At 35.5% G+C, this 20,171-nt stretch overlaps 1 protein-coding gene across 2 annotated transcripts in view; it reads left to right on the top strand.

Moving 5' to 3' along the window:
* The window catches only part of ATP8B (ATPase phospholipid transporting 8B), a 92,768-nt gene that overhangs the window by 4,059 nt on the left and 68,538 nt on the right, over positions 1 to 20,171 (top strand). Inside the window, exon 1 of one of the 2 annotated variants that reach the window (XM_074177500.1) lies at positions 3,181 to 3,330. The exons of the other annotated variant lie outside the window; for it this stretch is intronic. The gene's annotated coding sequence lies outside the window, so the exon portion shown is untranslated. Of the gene's footprint in view, positions 1 to 3,180; positions 3,331 to 20,171 lie in introns of those variants that run through there. 2 annotated transcript variants of the gene reach the window in all.

Below are 20,171 nucleotides of genomic sequence, written 5' to 3'. Positions count from 1 at the left end.
GATCACTTGGTGATCGAAACACGTGTCGAGGTGTAAAAATAACGATTTGGTGTTGGGAAAAAACTCCAGTAATATTCATTACTACACCAAAGGTTCCAAACAGTACATCACAAGTATTAAGTAAGCATGATATAGAAACATACGTAAACGGTAAAATAGATGAATATATTGACAACACTTATAGTTAAAATATATACAGTAAAAGCGAAAATATATACGGTAATAATGAGGAGTCATTCGAGAAATTTGCGTCAGAATCGGGGTATTTTGTCGAAAGCGGAAACTTCACTATTCAATTTGAGTATTGAATACACTAAAAGTGAGATTGTCATATTCGAGAAAATGTTATCACAATCGAGGCATTTTGTCGTAATCATAAATTTCATCGTCATATATTCAGATTAGAGTATGGAATAATTTATGATTTACAAAAGTTATGTTTTCATTAAATTTTGTTGTTGACTATATCACTAAAAAACAGTCTTCCGGTGGTTTGCATCCAAATTTTTAATTTATGTTTAAATGAGTTAATGTTGTTAATCAATTTAAGTTCTGGAGGAAAATGATTCTACAATTTATGACCTAAGAAGCTTGTACATCGTTGTCCAATATTTTTTTCACATTTGGGAATTTGCACTGTTGTATTTCTTTTTCGAGTAGGATAACTAAAATCGATGGCTTTCAGTTCAATTTTAGATTTGTGTATGTTCATAATAACGTTTTGGCAGTATAATTGTCTTATATCTAGTGTTCCACTCAAAAGAAAGAGTTCGTTACTGGAAAAGGTAATTTTTTTTGTGAATAATTCTCAGAAACCATTTTTGCAATACATTCACCTTTTCCAGATGACAATCAAGTACTCCACCCCAACCCATTTTTCCACATGTCAATTGGGATTGGATTAATGAGTAATATACAGTTTTCAAGTGATGTACATCCAAAAACTTTGTTAAGCATCTGAATCTGCCAATAAGACCTCTAATATTTTTTGTTATATACTTAGTATGTTTATCCCAGCGTAAGTGTCTATCTATTATGATTCCGAGATACTTGACAGACTCTGCTACTGGTATTGTTGTACTTTTATCAACATACAGATTTCCCAGTTGAGGTAAATTGTTAATGTAGGATGTTAATGGAAGATAACGGATTTTATCTATATTGAGCGTCAATTTATTGAACTGAAACCATTTTTTGATTAACTGAAAATCGGTTTCGGCCATGACTTTCACATCTTTCCAGCAACGCGCTGCATATACTATCGTTGTGTCATCAGAAAAGCTGAGAACTGTTTCCCTTATATTCTTAGACAATAAACTGTTAATATACAAAGTGAATAATATTGGTCCTAACACAGTTCCTTGTGGAACTCCACACGTGACAGTTTTCACCTCACTGATGACTTCATTTACGCATACCTGTTGATGTCGATCAGTCAAATAACTCTTCAAGAGATCATGCACCTTTCCTCTAATGCCCTACGAATATAATTTATTTAGTAGAATTTCATTATTCACGGTGTCGAACGCTTTAGAGAGGTCCACAAAAATACCTAAAGCTGGTTTTTTCTTATCCATTGCTTCATATAATAGTTTTGTGAAGGCATATATAGCATCTTCAGTGGATTTACTTTCTCTGAATCTGTATTGATGACCTGAGATGATTTTGTGCGCATTTATGAAGCATAAAATTCTACTTTTTAGCATTTTTTCTATTATTTTAGACAGAGTTGAAATTAATGATATCGGTCTGTAGTTACTAACTTCTGATTCACTACCTCCTTCATGTATTGGTTTAATGATACCCATTTTTAGGGATTTTAGAAAATAGGCAGAATCAAAACATTTATTTATTATGTAATAAAAAGTAGCAACAATGAGATCCCCAAATGAATATTACTGGAGTTTTTTCCCAACACCAAATCGTTATTTTTAACACCTCGACCCGTGTTTCGATCACCAAGTGATCATCTTCAAAGAGGAAGATTAAAAACAGGTGTTAAAAATAACGATTTGGTGTTGGGAAAAAAAAACTCCAGTAATATTCATTATTACACCAAAGGTTCCAAACAGTGCATCATAAATGAGATCCCCAATTTGTTTGAGAGTTTCAGCTCTCAATCCATCAATTCCAGGGGATTTTTTAGGTTTGAGACTATTAATGGTAGATATCGATTATCTCTTTATGGGTTTGTGAAAACAAACACATTGTGTGACTCAAAGGAGAAATTTTGTCTTGGAACTCAGTAGGGTTCTCGATTTTACTCGCATAATCTTCACCCAAATTACTAAAATATTTATTAAACTCATCTGCCATTATTTAATCTTTATATTAGAACTAATTGTAGTTTCCTAATATATTCATTATTCTACAGGTTTTTAACGCTTTTATTATACTCGATAGCTGTATAAATTTCTGTATTTTACTTTCAAGTCTACTTTTAAGATTGATCTTTATATTCTGACAAATATTACTAGCCTCAATGAATGGAAAAATCAAGTTGTTTTCAATGGGAGGTTCTTTAATTGATTGCCATGATATGCTATTTGAAATTTTAAGTTGTACTCTATAATATGGTTTGTTAATTGTGAATAATAAAATATTATTAATATAAATTGATGGATGTACCCGTTACTACGTGGTAGGAGATCATAATGAAGAAAAAATAATTAAAACTTCCTATGTTTTTACCATAGAAAGTTTCAATTCTGTTTTTGTCATTATTATTAATATTACTTCATTTAATTCTATTGCGATATTTTGGACCTTCTGTTGTCAAAAACAGACATCAACAGATTTGGAAATTCTCACTTGCAACTTAAACACATCTTTAATGTAAATTAAGAATGGAAAGGGCCTCGGGGCACATCCTTGGGGCACACTAAGATTGCTTGCAATAGAATTTGAAACAAATCTGCCAATTTCAGTGACTACACTATTTCAACAAATGGTGAATAAGAAAAAAATTAGATCACGGAGGATTTGTTCATAACTTTCCGTTTATCGTAATGGATAGCCCCGCCTGTGGTTAATAGATTCGGCCATAAACCTTGAAAATTATAACATCTCAGCACATTTCGGCAGAGACACGTTCCCACCGTAATCTTGAACTACAAACTCGCTTTATTATATACGTTTTCGTTCTATACCGATACGTCGGAGATGATATTTGGAGGTTGAGAGCTGTTCTAATATCAGTAATTACTTCATCGAAGAATTTTCGAAATTGAATCAATTCCATAAAGAGTCGGAAATCGAATTGGTATTGTGAAAGTTACGTTTGCGTTCAAGATTAGTTTGTTTTCTAAAAGACTCTTAATGTTTTGTGTGGTAAGTTTAGTTTTTCTCTGTCTGGATATTTCGAAGCCTATGATTCCTATAATGAAAACCTAAGGTAAGGAAACGGGAGATTCGTCCACTTAAAAATCGAAACATAATGGGATAAACAGGGTGTACTGCGGATATTTTAACATAGTTTCTTATTTCAGCCAAATGGCCGATTATATATAAATTATATATCAATTGATTTTGACTTTTTTCAGGGAATAATTTACAACAGTATTTTAAATTTCAGCTTTACAAAAAACGTTATTATAATAAAAACAGTAGAATTTTGTCGTTGCATAAAATTGTCGAAACAAATTTGGCTTGGACTTTAAGATTCTGAAATTTCATAGATCCCGTCAAATAATGGCAAAAGATGTGCCGTTTCTTTTTTGTGAGCATAGGATGCTCAACATTGTTATCAAATAGTTATTTTCAAGTTTGCCAGATGGCCGATTTGAAAAATTATAGCCACAAATAATTTTTTCCTATTCAACAATTAGTATTTCGGAAAAAACCCACGGAAAATCAGTTTCGATTTTCAACGTTATTATGGAACACACTATATTTCATGAAGAAAATATGAAATTGCGATTCCATGCGTGATTATTTATGATAATTGTAATATATTTGATGCACTTAGAAAACTTCAAATCATAGTGTTGTTTCTACAATCAAACACCCTGTATACCTCACGTGAAACAATGTATATCACGGACGAATTACCCGTGACAGAATATTCAATATCAAGTGCAACTTCTAGGCGATGTTAGAAAATATAGGTTATCGATCTAGCAATATATCATGAATTTTTTACTCGATTGGTAGTTTTCTCAAATATCCTTTATTAACGTCATTATAGTCGAGTAACCTCATTTGATTTCGTTTACACATTTTTCGGTTAATATTTTCATTTGTCAAATGTCGCGTGCTTATCGTGATTCCGATGTTTGCTCTGCTTGTCCAAATTGATGTTATTGGACAAAGAGACCATTCTTTGTCAATACGAACAACATATCACAACTGTTCCATTATCTCTGGCAAATATATCCTCTATAAGAAAGGGTGATAATAAAAATCCGTTGGAGAGTAAAGGAAACGGAATCAAAGGCTCGTCTTGGGTATTACCTCGACAGATATTGAGTTATAAGTATCGAATAATTGAATTCATGTTGCAGTAGTTTCAATAAACTCTGGAATTGGGCAGAGATGAGTTGTTGGACTCTGTTCTCAAAAACAAGGCCAAATTTTTGCAGTTACAGTCGAGAGCTACAATTATACTTTGCGATATATCGCTGCAGTGTAAACACGGCCTAAGTCTGTGATTATGGCGCCGAAAGCGATGCTTGATTTTCCAGAATAAAATGAGATTATAACTGTATTCAAAAATGATTTTCCAAAAATATACTTTGAAAAAATACACAGGAATTTGGGTAGGGGAGGGGGTGTATGTGGAAAGGGGTGTAGAGGGTTGAAAAGTTACTGAGAAACGGTTGACCCCCTTCTTCTGAAACAAATTGAATGAACAATACAAATATTCTCGAACAAATCCATTTTCATCGAGAAATCATCTTCAGATTTATGCGTCAGAGTCGTGGAAAATTGGACATTTCAGGTGCCTCATACAGTCCTTATCTCGAGTAAAGAGTTTTGGATCCTTTGACAGCGGGAACTGATGAAAGCAAATAGGTGTTGCTTCACAGGTAGATCAAAAACTCCTTCAGATTCTGGTACAGTCTTAGAATCAGGATGTTTTTCCAAGGCGAAAATCTATGCCATATGATTATTAATGAACAACTCTCAGATTACGTTAAAAGAAAAAATCTTATTACCTCCGTTCAGTCTGGATTTCGCCCTCCATAATACGGCTCTGAGTCTCGTCACTGACGACATTTTCAAATCACTTGATGAAGGAAATTTCACATGTCTCTTAATACTTGATTACAGTAAAGCATTCGATACCTTGGATCCTTCTTTATTGTCCATAAAGCTTAAGTGCTTTGGTTTCACCCATAATGCAGTGTCACTTATGAATAGCTATCTCTCCGGAAGGACCCAATCAACTTACTTTGATGGTAACCAATCAACAATAATATCAAAAAAATTTGGTGTACTGCAAGGTTCAGTCCTAGGACCGCTCCTTTTTGCAATTTATATTAGTGACTTCCATGAATTTGATACTCAATTGTATAGTTCATTCAGCTTTAAATATATTACACCTGCTAATGAAAATTTTAACAGAAAGCTCAAAACTCTATATGATGTATCCTGTGCACATGATCTTACTATCAATCCAAAGAAATCCCAGGCCATGTTATTTGGTCCCAAAAGTAAAAGAAATATTGTGTGTGAGTCAGTGTCGATCCGTGTCAACAATAACATAATACCTTTTGTGAATGAATGTAAAAATCTGGGCTTGTGGTTAGATACAGACATGAGATTCAGGAAGCATGTAAGTCATCTGGGTAAAACGTCATTCAATGTATTAAGACAACTTTATCCAAGTAGACACCTTTTATCAAAAAGTCTGAAGTTGAGTCTCTGTGAAACACTTATTTTTTCAAGATTAGCTTACTGCGATTGTATCTACGGACCCGCCTTACAATAATTGGGTGTAATGCGACTCCAGCGAATACAAAATAGTTGTGTCAGATTTTCCTACGGTATCCGAAAGTATAATCACATAAGTCCGTCCTTTCGAGATTCTGGCTGGCTTTCACTCAGATATCTAAGAACAATCCATTTGCTTAGTTTCACGCATAGAATTCTTGTTTCGGGATATCCGCCTTACGCGTGAAAGACTGATTGCGCTATCACGCAGTGGCACTTCTCGTAATAAGCATACTTTGCTCATTCCCAGGCATTCCACAGCAATATTTACTCGAAGTTTCTCCTACAATGCGGCAAAGTTGTATAACACCATCCCTACAGACTTTAAAGAAAGTTCATTGAGAAACTTTAAGAAAAGGTTGAAAGACATGTTTCTTACAAGACAGTGATAGGGCACGACATATGCAAAAATATTTTGGCAATTTCTCACATATCCGAATATTATAAAAAATAATAAAAATACATACCAATCGAGGTTGAGTTTAAAAGCAGCTCTCATAGCTGAACTCCGCCTATTCATCATTTCTTTGAATTTTATTTAATTTGTACTTCTTATTGTGATGAATAGAGACATATTATTAATATTATTATTATTGATTGATTGATATGTGGAGATATTGTAGGTGTTGACATCTACCACTACAAAGACATCATAAATGGAATCGACAGAAGATTCAATCCTCGAATATTGAAGATAAAGTACGGCTCTGCGAACTCTAAAAACCTGATTTGATCCCCAGCGGGGCAGACACGAAGTATGTGCGCTGCTGTTTCATCATTTTCCAAACAGAGACGACAGAGACGACAGTCCAAGTCTCTGCATATGATGATACAAATGATAGTGACCGGTTAGAAAGCCTGTTAGACATCGTAGTTCATCCCTACTGTAGTCCAACAACTGTTTGGTATCTGGTATCTTCTTGCTATCCAGGTATTCATTCTTTGTTTGGCAAAGTCTAAGACGATGCCAATGACAGCTTCTGGTTCGATGAAGCTGCTTGCAGCACCCTCCTTTGCAAGGGAATCCAGACCAGAGAGAATCTGTTAAGTCTTCGTATCGAGGAGAGTCTTTTTTGGCATGAGGTTGAATTCTTCCAATCTCTCCGTACACAATTCAATAGCGTAAATTTACGTTTAAAATACAGCGGCATAGGTTCCTAGGTAGGTTGATATTTCTGTCCTGGGTCTGCGACTGAAAACACCTCCACCAGAATCGAAAGGTATTTTTGATTCATCTGTGAACCAACAACTATCTGGTCTTAATATTTCTTTCTACAGGAGGATCCAGTCCTCTCTACTCGGGAAGAGAACTTACAAGGCAGTTCATAGTTAACCGTTGGAGGCATAAAGTCAGAGGTAATGTCCAGAATGCTGTGACTTCCAGTCACAGCATTTTGGACATTCCAGTCACAGTCTGTGGCACTCTGCATTACAATGATTTGTGAAATTGGCAATGTGCACAAGTCTATATGCAGTCCATCTAGCCTCTCTCCAGAAAAATGTGGAGAGGAGATCTAGAAGGATCTCCATGACCGCTGAAGGTGTGGTATTGATGGTGCCTCTGTTCCAAATGGAATGACCTCACCATGTAGGTTACTGGGGTTGACAGACATCTGTTTCCTCAGGCGCCAACAACGTCCAACGTGCTTTGGAGGATATTACAAGCAACCCTTCCCGAAGTGGACCTTACCAAGATGACAAGGTCATCTGCATAAGCTTGCAGAGCTATTTTTCTTCTGTGGAGGGCATATATTCTTGGATAGTCAAACGAGCAACGTTCAATTTGGTATTCTGGATTCCTGAGGACCCTGGTCTAGAAGGTAACGGAGCTGCTGACTCGCTTGCAAGATCTTGACACATTGACATCGCTTTAGCTTCTGCCAAACAAATCATGAATGCCTGGACTGTGAGAAAAGTTTCAGGCTCCTGGCACTCACCAGGATTGGCACATTCCAAGACATACTTCGAAGAATGTCACCAAAGTACAGCAGGATAACCTATGTTGATGATGGAACAGCAAAGCACATACTTTGCACCTGTTGTGGGTTGCATACACTCTGAACCTAACCTTACAGATGTTTCCAGTGTTCTACATACATGTAGAGGGTCCGAGAAAAATTCGTTGAATAGCCAGTACGGTCTCCAGAATTGTGCTCTACCTACTAATTGTTTTAAGGATATACCTGAACACTGACCAACACACCTAGATTCATTAAAAAAGAAGACTGTCAATTTGTAGTCACACCCAGGCCTGATTCGAATAAATCCCTTTCAGTCAGATTTAGGTCGTTCGTCAATGACTTTTACGGCGGACCTCGCAACTCGCAATTCCCTGCCCCGTTTCCCTATTTCCTGGTGTAATTTTAAATGTCATGACATTTCGGACCGCTCTGGCGTTTGTAATCAAATTGAAAGTTATTATGGGTCACGAGTTCTCGCAGGAAATCGCTGGAAATATTTCCACGTAGAACATTGTTTCATTTTAAAAGCGTCGGCCAAAGGTTGTAAATCATTCTCCTGCAGATATTAACAAAGCTTGGAAATGGTCGCATATTTCTAATAATAATAGTAATAACAGAAAGAAATACACAACCCCGGCTATATCATCATGGCACCCAACTTCGTGCTGAAAATAAACATCCACCCATCCATACACACAAACATACAACAACTAGGAATCTACCAGGTGTCAACGTATCATAGTCGAAGAAGAAATATCATCTCCACTTCAGTTATCCCCAGGCGTGTCACAGGGTTCTATACTGGGCCCATTGCTATTCACACTTTATAATTTCGATGCTATAATCTTCGTCACAATAGTATTTTGACGCCCGAACACTTTAATTTGAAGTATCCATATGACAGTTTACAAAAAGGCGTTACATGTTTCTCTATACAGTTGCATCTTCAGGCTTCACAATAGTGACCAAACAAACTCAGTGTGTTACGGTTTTATTTTGTCATTTGTTCTGTTCTGAGGTCAACGACTATTTAAACCTGAAATTAATACTTCCATGAAGGTTTTGGGATATTTTAATACCACTTCATTCGTTTAGTTCTCATTTACTGATTAACAACTATACAAGGATATATTCGAACGCATTAGTTATAGAACATATATTTGAATCCTCTAAGGGTTCTGTGCTCTGTAGTGAGGGTGTTCTGTGACTTTGGTTCCATGAATGTCTTGCCGCCGGGATTTAAAATTTTTTGTGGTCCTTTTGGTAGTCATTTTGCTAATTTTGGAATTTTTGTCCAAATTTCTCGATTTTTCGGATTAACAAAGTAAGATCATCTTCTATAAGAATAGGAAATCGTTTTATTCTTGGCATTTGGATGCTGGTAAAATATTCAACTCACTTGTTGGATTCAATTTCTTACGGATAACCGAATCTTACTGATTTGAATCTTGGCTTCTTGGGGCAAAAGTAAACCTATAGGCCACACGACATCAAAGGTGAGTTGGTATTTACCAACGAGACAACTCATACATTCAGAGAATGAGCTTGATCATTCTGTCCAGACGTATCGTCCTGGACATCACTTCCAGTTGCATCACTGGTTGTCTGCAGCATTCTATCTACTTTTATTCTTTTGGAGAAAGTTCTTCCGGTTTGGATTTTTGTAGTAGGTTACCAATTATTTGTGTATTTGTTCTCCATCGATATTGATTGTTAGGACACCAATTGTTTTTTGTACTAAAAATTTATTAGCCGATGCTTTATTGGGTTTTACCTATTTCTATCCGAAATTGCAAATGAATTAATGAATAAAATGTCCTTTCTCAATGAGGTGAGTAGCCTACGTTCAGTTCATTTTTCTATTTCGGAAACTACTCACAATTTCTACTTCTTCCAGTTTCAAGGACATGATCCACACGACAATTCATGAACTCCTGATATGGTATGGTTATTTAACATGCTTTCAGCGCCGTTCAGATTTCTTTTGCGCAACGAATAAAATAATTACATTTTTTGCCCTCTCCATAGTCACACTGTATATAGTCAGTTCGATAGTTTGTTACTATCACTGCAATGAAATTTTAATGTACAAAATACACGTCACCTGTACCACCCTTATTATTTCTTTCATATAATTATCTAGTAACTCGGCACAATTTTTTTCACTGAATTTTCTACCAATGCGATAAAAGGGGGCAACGCTCATTATGAGAGTTGTAATGAAATGAAGTAGGTAGGGTATGAATAAATAAAGGATATCATTAAAGTTGAAGGTTCAGAAATTGGGACAGAATTGTAACAGCTGTTGAATCCTATAACTGAATTTAACACTGCAGACATGTCGATCAGAAATTGTTTTTACATTTAGATTTTTTGTCTTTTCCACTTCATGCATGAAATTTTGTTAGTTATATTTACGAAAAGTTGGAGACTTTGTCTGCTTCCCTTCAATCACCTCAATATAATGTCCTGCCCAATACTTGGCCCCAATTCTCGGATGTTTCTCTGGGAAATAAAAACCTGTCGATAAAAAATGGCGGTTTGTTTTCTACACAGAGTCGAAAGTGGATGTTTTACTTTTTTTTCAATACTTGGTTTTCGTTCATTTCCTAAAAGTCTTGCAGGGCTTATTGCGTTTTGCTTCCAACTTTTCAACTCTCACTTCAATAATATTTTTCTCACAAATAGTTTGCACAAACCTAAATGGTAATGGATTTTCGAATTTGCTGCTGAATGGTAATGTACTGACAAGCATTAACAACGCCACCCGGTTAGATCCTCTATTGCGAAATGGAGTAGATTTTCAAAAAGATGGGACTCCTCACCATTGCATAAAGGTGCGAGAGTAGTTCTTCGATAATAAATTTTCGGAACCATGTATTGGAAGGAGAGGTTCTTCAGAATGGCCACCTGGATCTCCCGATTTGATTTCTCTGAACTTATTGTTTTGAACGCTTTCTCAAGCGTTTCCATAATGAAAACTCTATACAATACCTTCCCCAAGCTTTTTCACAATGAAAACTTCCTTAAACGTTTTTAAAATGAAAACGCCATATGATAGCTTTCTCGAGCGTTTTCGTATTGGAAAGGCGTAGAGGTTTTCATTATGAACACGTCCTTGAACGTTTTTAATGAAAACACTGTACAATAACTTCCCCAAGCGTTTTCATAATGAGAAAGAACGCTATAAATAGCTTCCGAAGGCGTTTTGATTCATAACGTTGTCTCAAGCGTTTTCAATGAAAACGAAATATGAAAGCTTCATCGAGCGTTTCCATAATGAAAACGCTATATAAACTTTTTCATAATGAAAACTTCCTCAAACGTTTTTTATAATAAAAACGCCATATGATAGCTTTCTCGAGCGTTTTCGTAATGGAAAGGCGTAGAGATTTTCATTATGAACACGTCCTTGAGCGTTTTCAATGAAAACAGTGTACAATAACTTCCCCAAGCGTTTTCATAATGAGAAGGAAAGCTATAAATAGCTTCCGAAGGCGTTTTGATTTATAACGTTTCCTCAAACGTTTTTAATAAAAACGCAATATGAAAGCTTCATCGAGCGTTTCCATAATAAAACGCTATACAAACTTTTTCATAATGAAAACTTCCTCAAATGTTTTTATAATGAAAACGCCATATGATAGCTTTCTCGAGCGTTTTCGTAATGGAAAGGCGTAGAGGTTTTCATTATGAACACGTCCTTAAGCGTTTTTAATGAAAACACTGTACAATAGCTTCCCCAACCGTTTTCATATCGAGAAAGAACGCTATGAATAGCTTCCGAAGGCGTTTTGATTCATAACGTTTTCTCAAGCGTTTTTAATGAAAACGCAATATGAAAGCTTTATCGAGCGTTTCCATAATGAAACTTTTTATTAATGAAAACTTCCTCAAACGTTTTTATAATGAAAACGCTTTCTCGAGCGTTTTCATAATGAGAAAAGCGTAGACTTTTTAATTATGAACACTTCCTTGAGAGTTTTTAATGCTTCTTCTTCTTCTTCTTTAAGCATTTTCATTATGAACACTTCCTCAGGCGTTTATAGTAGTTCCCTCGAGTGTTTTCATCACGAAAACGATATACAATAGCTTCTTTAAGAGTTTCCATAATGAGAAACAACGCTATATAAAAACTTCTGTAGGCGTTTTTAATTGAGAACGCTTCCTAAAGCGTTTTTAATGAAAACACTATACAATAGCTTCCTCAAGCGTTTTCATAATGAGAAAGAACGCTATAAGTAACTTCCGAAGGCGTTTACATTCAGAACGTTTTCTCTAGCATTTTTAATGAAAACGCAATACGAAAGCTCCTCAGGCGTTTTCATAATGAGAAAGAAACGCTCTACAATAGCTTACGCAGGAGTTTTCATTATGAACGCTTCATCAATCGTTTTTAATGAAAACGCTGAAGAAAAGCTTCCTCAAGCGTTTTCATATTGAAAACGCTATATGATAGCTTCATCGAGGGTTTTCATTATGAAAACGATATATGATAGCTTCATCCCGCGTTTTCGATGATTTTGAAGAGAACGCTATACAATAGCTTCCTCAAGCGTTTTCATAATGAAAACGCTATACAGTAGCACACATGTTACTTCATACACTGCGTTTAATAGAGTTAATCATCTGTACTTTCGCCACTATTATTTATATTCTTGTATTTTATCGGCATTTCATTAGGCTAATTACTTAAATGACGAATACTTCATGAAAATCCATGATAATCGTTTCGAACAACTTTTCATTATGAAGATTTACGGTTACAAAACCGCTGTTTTTGTTTTGACTGTTATGAGAAAATTCCTCAAGAGAATTTCACCTCCTTCCACCTCCTCAGATGTTCTTACACAGTAGGACCTGGCAAATGCCTGTCGGAAGACAACTACTTCTCTGGCTAGTACCACGATGAACATTTGATTATATCTGACAGACATTGAGTAAGTTTATTCTCGGAGGAAATTTATCCATATATTATGCTTTAAGTTCGTCCAGCAGCAGGATCCCTCTGATTCGAGAGAGGTTTATTATTACAAATTTTTTATCCCAGTAAATAATAAACTTCTTAGTCTCCATACTTCATAAACTCCAACGCAATTACTAGCGCTATCGATTCAAATTTTCGCCTTTCTATCAGAAATTTATAACTTCGCTAAAATATTCATTTGTGAGTTTGTGTTTGATATCGACAATCCGCTCACTTATTCATTGAAGTTGGTACACGCTAAAATAAATTAATATTTCACTATAGGTGTTCCAGATATGTATGGTAGAACTAGGTGGTTAATTTGTTAGATTGTTTTCAGCAATGAAATTGAATATCAGTAATAGTACGAACAAATTACCATATTCAAATAACACTTTGTGATGAGATTGTTCACTTAGTAGTTAACAAAATCACGTTTTTATCTATGCAGGGTGTTTCTGACTATGGTACGAAACTTAGATGGTGATTCTTTAGGTCGTAAGTTCCTATAAACATACAGTGTGTCTAACTTCTCATGGAAACACCCCCGTATCTTCCGTAATATTCGAGGTAGAACGATGAAACTCTCAGGACTGATTTCCATTTCCATTGATATGTTGTAGTTCTTGATGTGCTGATTGAAAGTGTCCACAGCCAAAGCTCAGAATTGTACAGTTTTCGAGATGTGAACCTTTGAATATAGATTTTTTCCATTTTTTGCAGTTTTTGCTCATCAATCGAGAGCTTTCACTTCTGGTTGGGATAGAATTTGGATGTTCAGCAACCATAATTAGTTTTACGAATAATCTTCTTCAGTTATAATAGATGCCGCCATCGATAATTTTTCATACTCTGCTTCACACTATCTCGATAATCTGAGAATGTGGTGCTGTGACATTTTCCTCAGATAGGCTCAAAATGGATGATAGCATCTCACAGCATCTGTATCTTTCATACCTGAGAGTACTCTCCAGATAGAATGAAAGGGTTCAGGTATTGGAAGCGAACTATTTTGCGCCGTAATATGTTTTACCTAAAAATGGGGTGTTCCATCGCAAGTGGCGGACAGTGTATATCACTTTGGCTAACCCCATTCAGGTGGTAGGTGCATTTTGACCATTTTCATCAGTCCTGAGAGTTTCATCGTTCCACCTCGAATATTACGGAAGATACGGGGGTGTTTCCATAAGAAGTGAGACAAATTCGGATTTTTCAGGACTGAAATTTGGACGTTGAATTTTAATTAGGCCCTTATTTAGTCCTATCCTATCCTTGTTGTTTAAGTTTTTCATTTTTGTAGACCAATCAACTGTAAATACAACTTTTTCATCGCTTGTGTTTTCTTTATTTCTGGCTTCGGTCTCGAGAAAAAAAATCACTGCTAAAACTTATCCATGGACAACATAAAATGAAAACCAAAAGTAAATAATTAACAATTTCGAATTTAAAGTAAATGAGCAAAATGGACATTTTGCTCACCTTATGATAAAATACACGACTGCAATCGATTTGTCATTGATTGTTTGATACGTTCAAAAATATCTGGGAGTATTCCTTATGACATTGCAATTGTCAATTATTCAAATCTAGTATATAAACAATAGCCTCATAAATATAAATCTAGGCTCGAGACTCTAAAGTCTATCCAAATCCAAGATAGAGTGGATGTAAACATTGACATGCCCTACGCACGTGATATTGAAAATCCCAAGAATTGGCCAGGGTCGTATTCAGAACCAACATCTTGTTGATCGCAAATTATATCATAATTTCTTTATTGATAATTTTTATTATATGTAAAAGCAAAAGGAATATTAATCAAAATTATTCAACTGGATGAATTTGTCTCTTCATCAATCTGAATTATCAGTGGCTCGATTTGTGCCTCTATTATGTTATCAAGCTTCCATATCTTTGTGTCGACTTCCGATATCACATGCCGAACACACTTCTCCCATTTCTCCGCTGTGACTCTTTTCAAAGCGTCATCAAAAAGTACTTTGAGATCTGCAAATTTGAACGTGGTGTTATGCTGAGCTACAAAATTCTTCACATTCGCCTATATTAACTCGATGGGATTGAGCTCGCAGTGGTATGGAGGCAGGCGAAGGACAATTTTGTTTTGGCCTGCTGCCACCTCATCGACTATATATTTTTGGTATTCAAGCTTGCTCTCCTTGACAATTTTTAGTAGTTGTACTCTAAGCATTGAGTCTTCAAAGCTAAAATTCTTTGATCGCAGCCAATTTTGGATTTCAACCTTCTTTGAAGATGTTGTCGGAATCTTGTCTAATCATCGCGAATGATAAGGTGCACTATCCATTACAATCACAGCATTATCCTCCAGATGGGGTAGAACTTTGGAAAGTTCGAAAGATTCACCGTTCATTTCTTCGTGATAATCTCCAGTTTTCTTCGACTCGAAACACCACAGCCCTTCAGCAACAAACCCATTCTCATTGCCGATGTGACAAATAATAAGCCGTTTTCCTTTACCTGAAATTATGAAGAGGTATGTAAGTAAATAAAACAAATACGAGGGTTACTTTTTATATATTGAGATTGAGGCAGGTCTTAATATAAATATAAGTTTACCTGATGGATTTGTTAATCCGGTGGATAGTCCATCTAGAAAGGCCCTCCTAGATGAGGTCACAGTTTCATCGACCCATACTTTAGGGGTAGTATGACCAGCATTAACCCAGGTTTCACCCATATAATAAATTGTTCTCTGTTGTTCCCTACAATATTTAATTTTGGTCAAATACTCTCTCCTCCATAACACAATTTCCTCTCTATCCAATAATAAACTATTGCGCCCTCGTTTTTTCCATACAAAATTCAAATGTTTCAATACTTTATGGAATGTTGGCCGCTTAAAACTTGGCAATAAAACATCTTCATTTATTTCTGTGAGTACTTTGTCTATCGTGGGTATTTCATTTCTGAAAAAGTACTCATGCACTTTCCTCCTGATTGCATGTTTATCAGCATCATCTATTGATTTTATAATGGTTTGACTATTCTGATTTGTATTCGGTATGGAAAATGTATGATTTTGTTTATATTCCCGTAAAACATTGTAAATCGAAGCGCAACACACTCCAATTTTATCGGAAACTTTCGATACGACTTCGTCGACAGTCGATGTCTCAATTTCTTCCATCTCTTTCTTGAACACATTTAAAATCACTTCTTTCATCTCAACCCTCAAATGTCTTTTTTTGGATCGTTTCCTGGCTGGACTCAGAGGATAGCTCACAGTGTCATCAGCAGTGTCTGTACTGGACATCTTTGAAAACAATTTTAAACAATATACTATAACGCACGCCACACAAACACGCAAACGACTGATTACAACCCTGTGCTGGTACCGAATTCACCAATGAACGCTGCCCTTTCCATCTCTCACTGGACGATCACGTGAACATCACGCTTCGGTTTTGTTTTGTTTCACTCTATCTTGGATTTGGATAGACTTTAGATTTATATTTATGTCATAAATATAAATCAGTAAAAAGACGAATTGACAAACATGGCGCAGCTACTTGTTTTCGTGCGATTTGATTATAATGAAGAGGTTTTTTTTTGCAAACCACTTGAATCAAATACCTTCCCGAGTTTTCTGTTATTTTATTTTCATTATTCTCTCAGTAAAACCCATTCATTATTATTATTTTCATATTCACGGAAGTCTAGAAGGCCAAAGGTTTTTTTTTTTTTTCGTAATACACAACATCGTAACACAATCTTAAATCGATGAAATTGTAATTGGACGTATAAAACAAAGAGCAATTTGAAGTCTCAATATTAAAATCAATTGCTATTATACTTACTATCGATTGAGTTGCCGATGTCCGCTCATCTGTTTAAATAATTGATGGATGACCTTGGGGAACGTTTATCTCAACTTTCAAGTATATTGTCATCGCAGAGGGAATTGTTGGTATTTTATAAACACGTGAATTTCAAAATTGCAAAGGTGATCTTCCTTTTATGAGAAAGTGATTTTACTTGAACATATTACCATTATTCTGTATTGTTCTTAATGTTGAATTCCTCAGCACGGAATTAAATATCATCATTAATGCTACAGCCAAATGGAATTACTAATGATGGAATACAGTTGTAACATAATGATTAATTTTATTTCGTATCAGTTATGTTTTCATTCATTCTAGGAATCGTACGGCAAAAGGTAAGACCTCGTTAATCCCTAGCTCGCACAAGTTTGACTTCTGAGAGTTGTCGTTCGTAGGGGGTGACAGCTGGTTAACAAAAAAGAAGATCTTAACAGATTTTCAACAGATTTTTTAGTTGAATGAAAGTTCATTCAGATGAATTTCATACGAATTGATCAAACATTATTTCTCAGCAGAATAAAGCCTTCAAAATATTGAGTTTGGGGTTAAACAAAGATTCATTCTAGGTCCAGTCTTTTTCAACGCTTATCTTGATGATTAGTTAATACAGAGCTAAAGAATAGATTGTCCAATGCTTGAACAGTATTGTATACAGCTCACGCGTTTTATTTAAAGTCACATTTAAAGTTATTCCTGGGTTATACAAGCAAATATTTCAAGCTAATAGCATTCTTAAAGCGGAAAAATGAAAGTTATAGGCCCAAAAAATTAAAAACTCTTACGTTTAAACAAGTCTAGTCATTCTTCCGCACTAATTGTACCTCTAGTTACTGTTAATGAAATTGTGCGGAATTGGTATTTCTATTTAAGAAACTACTTCTATGCTCTTTGATTCTTTGGGAAAAGTTCTCCCTGTTTGGCCAATATAAAGTTTTGGGCAAGAGCCACAAGTCAGCATACATACTCCTGATCAATCCGACACCGAAGTTTCGTCTTCATTGTTTTTATCAAATTTACTCAGACTATTATTCGTTATATAAGCTACGTCTACGCATACCTATTCTGAAATTGGGTAGACCTGGTCCATGGCTGGCTATTGTAGTTTTTTGGAAAGAATGAGGTCGATAATATCTACCTATATTACCCCTAATGTATTTTTTAATGAGACGTCGTCTATTTTTAAGTAGTTCTTTAAATCCATGGGTTTTTTCTTATGTTCGTTGAGTAAATTGATGTCAGGTTGAACAAACAGTATACAAAATTACTAGATCGCTGAGAATATTTCTACCTCAGCGGGTCTTTTAACTGCTCGTCAATGATTTGGCCAATTCGCAGTTACTTATTTATCGATATCCCTTGTAGACAAAAGGGTGCGCCTCATGTCAGACGGTGACTATCATCTGCTGAAGATATCGACCTTTGGGTGTGTTGGACAAACTCCGGTTTATTTCTCTTTAACGGCTCCGGAGGAAACGACACAAAAGTCGCACTATCGTTGATGAGAACTGCCAAGTCGATTCAGTCTTTCACAATTTTGGTCTACGGGGTGGTATTGATGAAATATATGGCTCGTTTTTGATAAAAAAATTTGAGTACCACAAGTTAATGACAAAAGGGTTTTTTCTGTGAGAAGTATACGGGGTCTATACGTTTATTTAACTCGTAACTTGGCGCGAGGAACTAGAAATTTCGAATTTGAACTCGAAAATTCGGATTAGAATTCTGAAGTTTTCAGGAGCATTCCACGATATTCCAGGTCATCCCGCGATTTTCCAGATCATTCCGGAGTATTCTAGAATGTGGTGGGATATTCAACGTGCTTGTGAAGAAAAAAGACTAGAGTTTACGTCCTTTAGAAATCACTAGAACATTCCAAAACACTCGAGAGTGTTCGATGTCGTTCCACAACATCTTAAAATATTCCAAAACATCCCGGAACGCTGAAGGGTGTTATATTGAGTAATTACCTTCCACCCCCCATTCAAGAAGTTCCCGTTTTTTTCCAGAATAGTCTCGAATGCTGTGAAATATTCTGGAACATTGTTGACCACATTCGAAGCGTTTTTGTAAGGATATGTAAGGTGTGTTCAAACTGACCCCACATTCTCAACACGCTTGAGATAGCTAGTAGTTTGTATGAAGAAGGTGCCCCGTGTTGGGCGCCAATTTCTCATTATGTATTTTTGCTATTTTCTTATTTTAATAAAAAATAGTAGCATGTCCTAGGTGCGTTGTATTGAAAAGTGGTATCCAAATCAACTGGTCTCATTTGGACGCCATTTGTAGATTAACTTACACAGGAGGCACTCCAATAAAACAATTCAATAAAACAGTGAATGAGCTTTACCTGTTTGTTTTAATATAATAAAAAAAAATATCATGGAACTGAGTTCCATCTAAGGAGTAGGCAGATTGAGACCTTAGAGAGAACAGATTGAGGCCCCGGTAAACTTGGCAAGTTGACTTGAGTGTCACACCAATAGTTGCTTCCACTTATGTTTCGCTTGCGTTTACTCAGTTATTTTTATTAAGTACTTTTCTTGGTTATTCACATTTTGTCTTTAATTGAGGACCGCCTGCCCGGTACTGACGATGGCCAATAAGCTGAAACAGCTGTCTACTGGTGGCTTTTAAATTGAACTCAATATGGAAATGATCAGAATAGTACTACTCATCTATTTATCATATGTCGTCTTTAATGAAGCCAAAGTGCTGTACAAAAATTCTTTAATTTCTCGTAATTTCGACTTTCATCTCATAAGTTCGACTTTTATCTCGTAATTTCGACTTTTATCTCATAATTTCGACTTTTACCTCGTAATCTCGACTTTTTTTCCGTAATTTCGACTTTTATCTCGTAATTTCGACTTTTATCTCGTAATTTCGACTTTTATCTCGTAATTTCGACTTTCATCTCGTAATTTCGACTTTTATCTCGTAATTTCGACTTTCATCTCGTAATTTCGACTTTTATCTCATAAGTTCGACTTTTATCTCATAATTTCGACTTTTATCTCATAATTTCGACTTTTATCTCATAATTTCGACTTTCACTTCGTAATTTCGACTTTTATTTCGTGATTTCGACTTTCATCTCGTAATTTCGGCTTTTATCTCGTAATTTCGACTTTTATCTCGTAATTTCCACTCGGGTAGAAGGAAATGTATGAAAGCGTAGAAGGGCCACCGATTATTTATTTATTTGATCTACAATAGTTTTGACTTAAAAGTCGAAATTTCGACTTTTATCTCGTAATTTTGACTTTTATCTCGTAATTTCGACTTTTATCTCGTAATTTCGACTTTTATCTCGTAATTTCGACTTTTATCTCATAATTTCGACTTTTATCTCGTAATTTCGACTTTTATCTCGTAATTTCGACTTTTATCTCATAATTTCGACTTTTATCTCATAATTTCGACTTTTATCTTGTAATTTCGACTTTT

Source organism: Leptinotarsa decemlineata, unplaced genomic scaffold, assembly GCF_025532065.1.
Source record: "Leptinotarsa decemlineata unplaced genomic scaffold, Ldec_3_MD MMD2_tig00002974_RagTag_RagTag, whole genome shotgun sequence".
In the NCBI taxonomy this organism is placed as follows: Eukaryota; Metazoa; Arthropoda; class Insecta; order Coleoptera; family Chrysomelidae; genus Leptinotarsa; species Leptinotarsa decemlineata.
The sequence above is the reverse complement of the archived record's forward strand: the minus strand, read 5'-3'. Positions and strand labels throughout refer to the sequence as shown.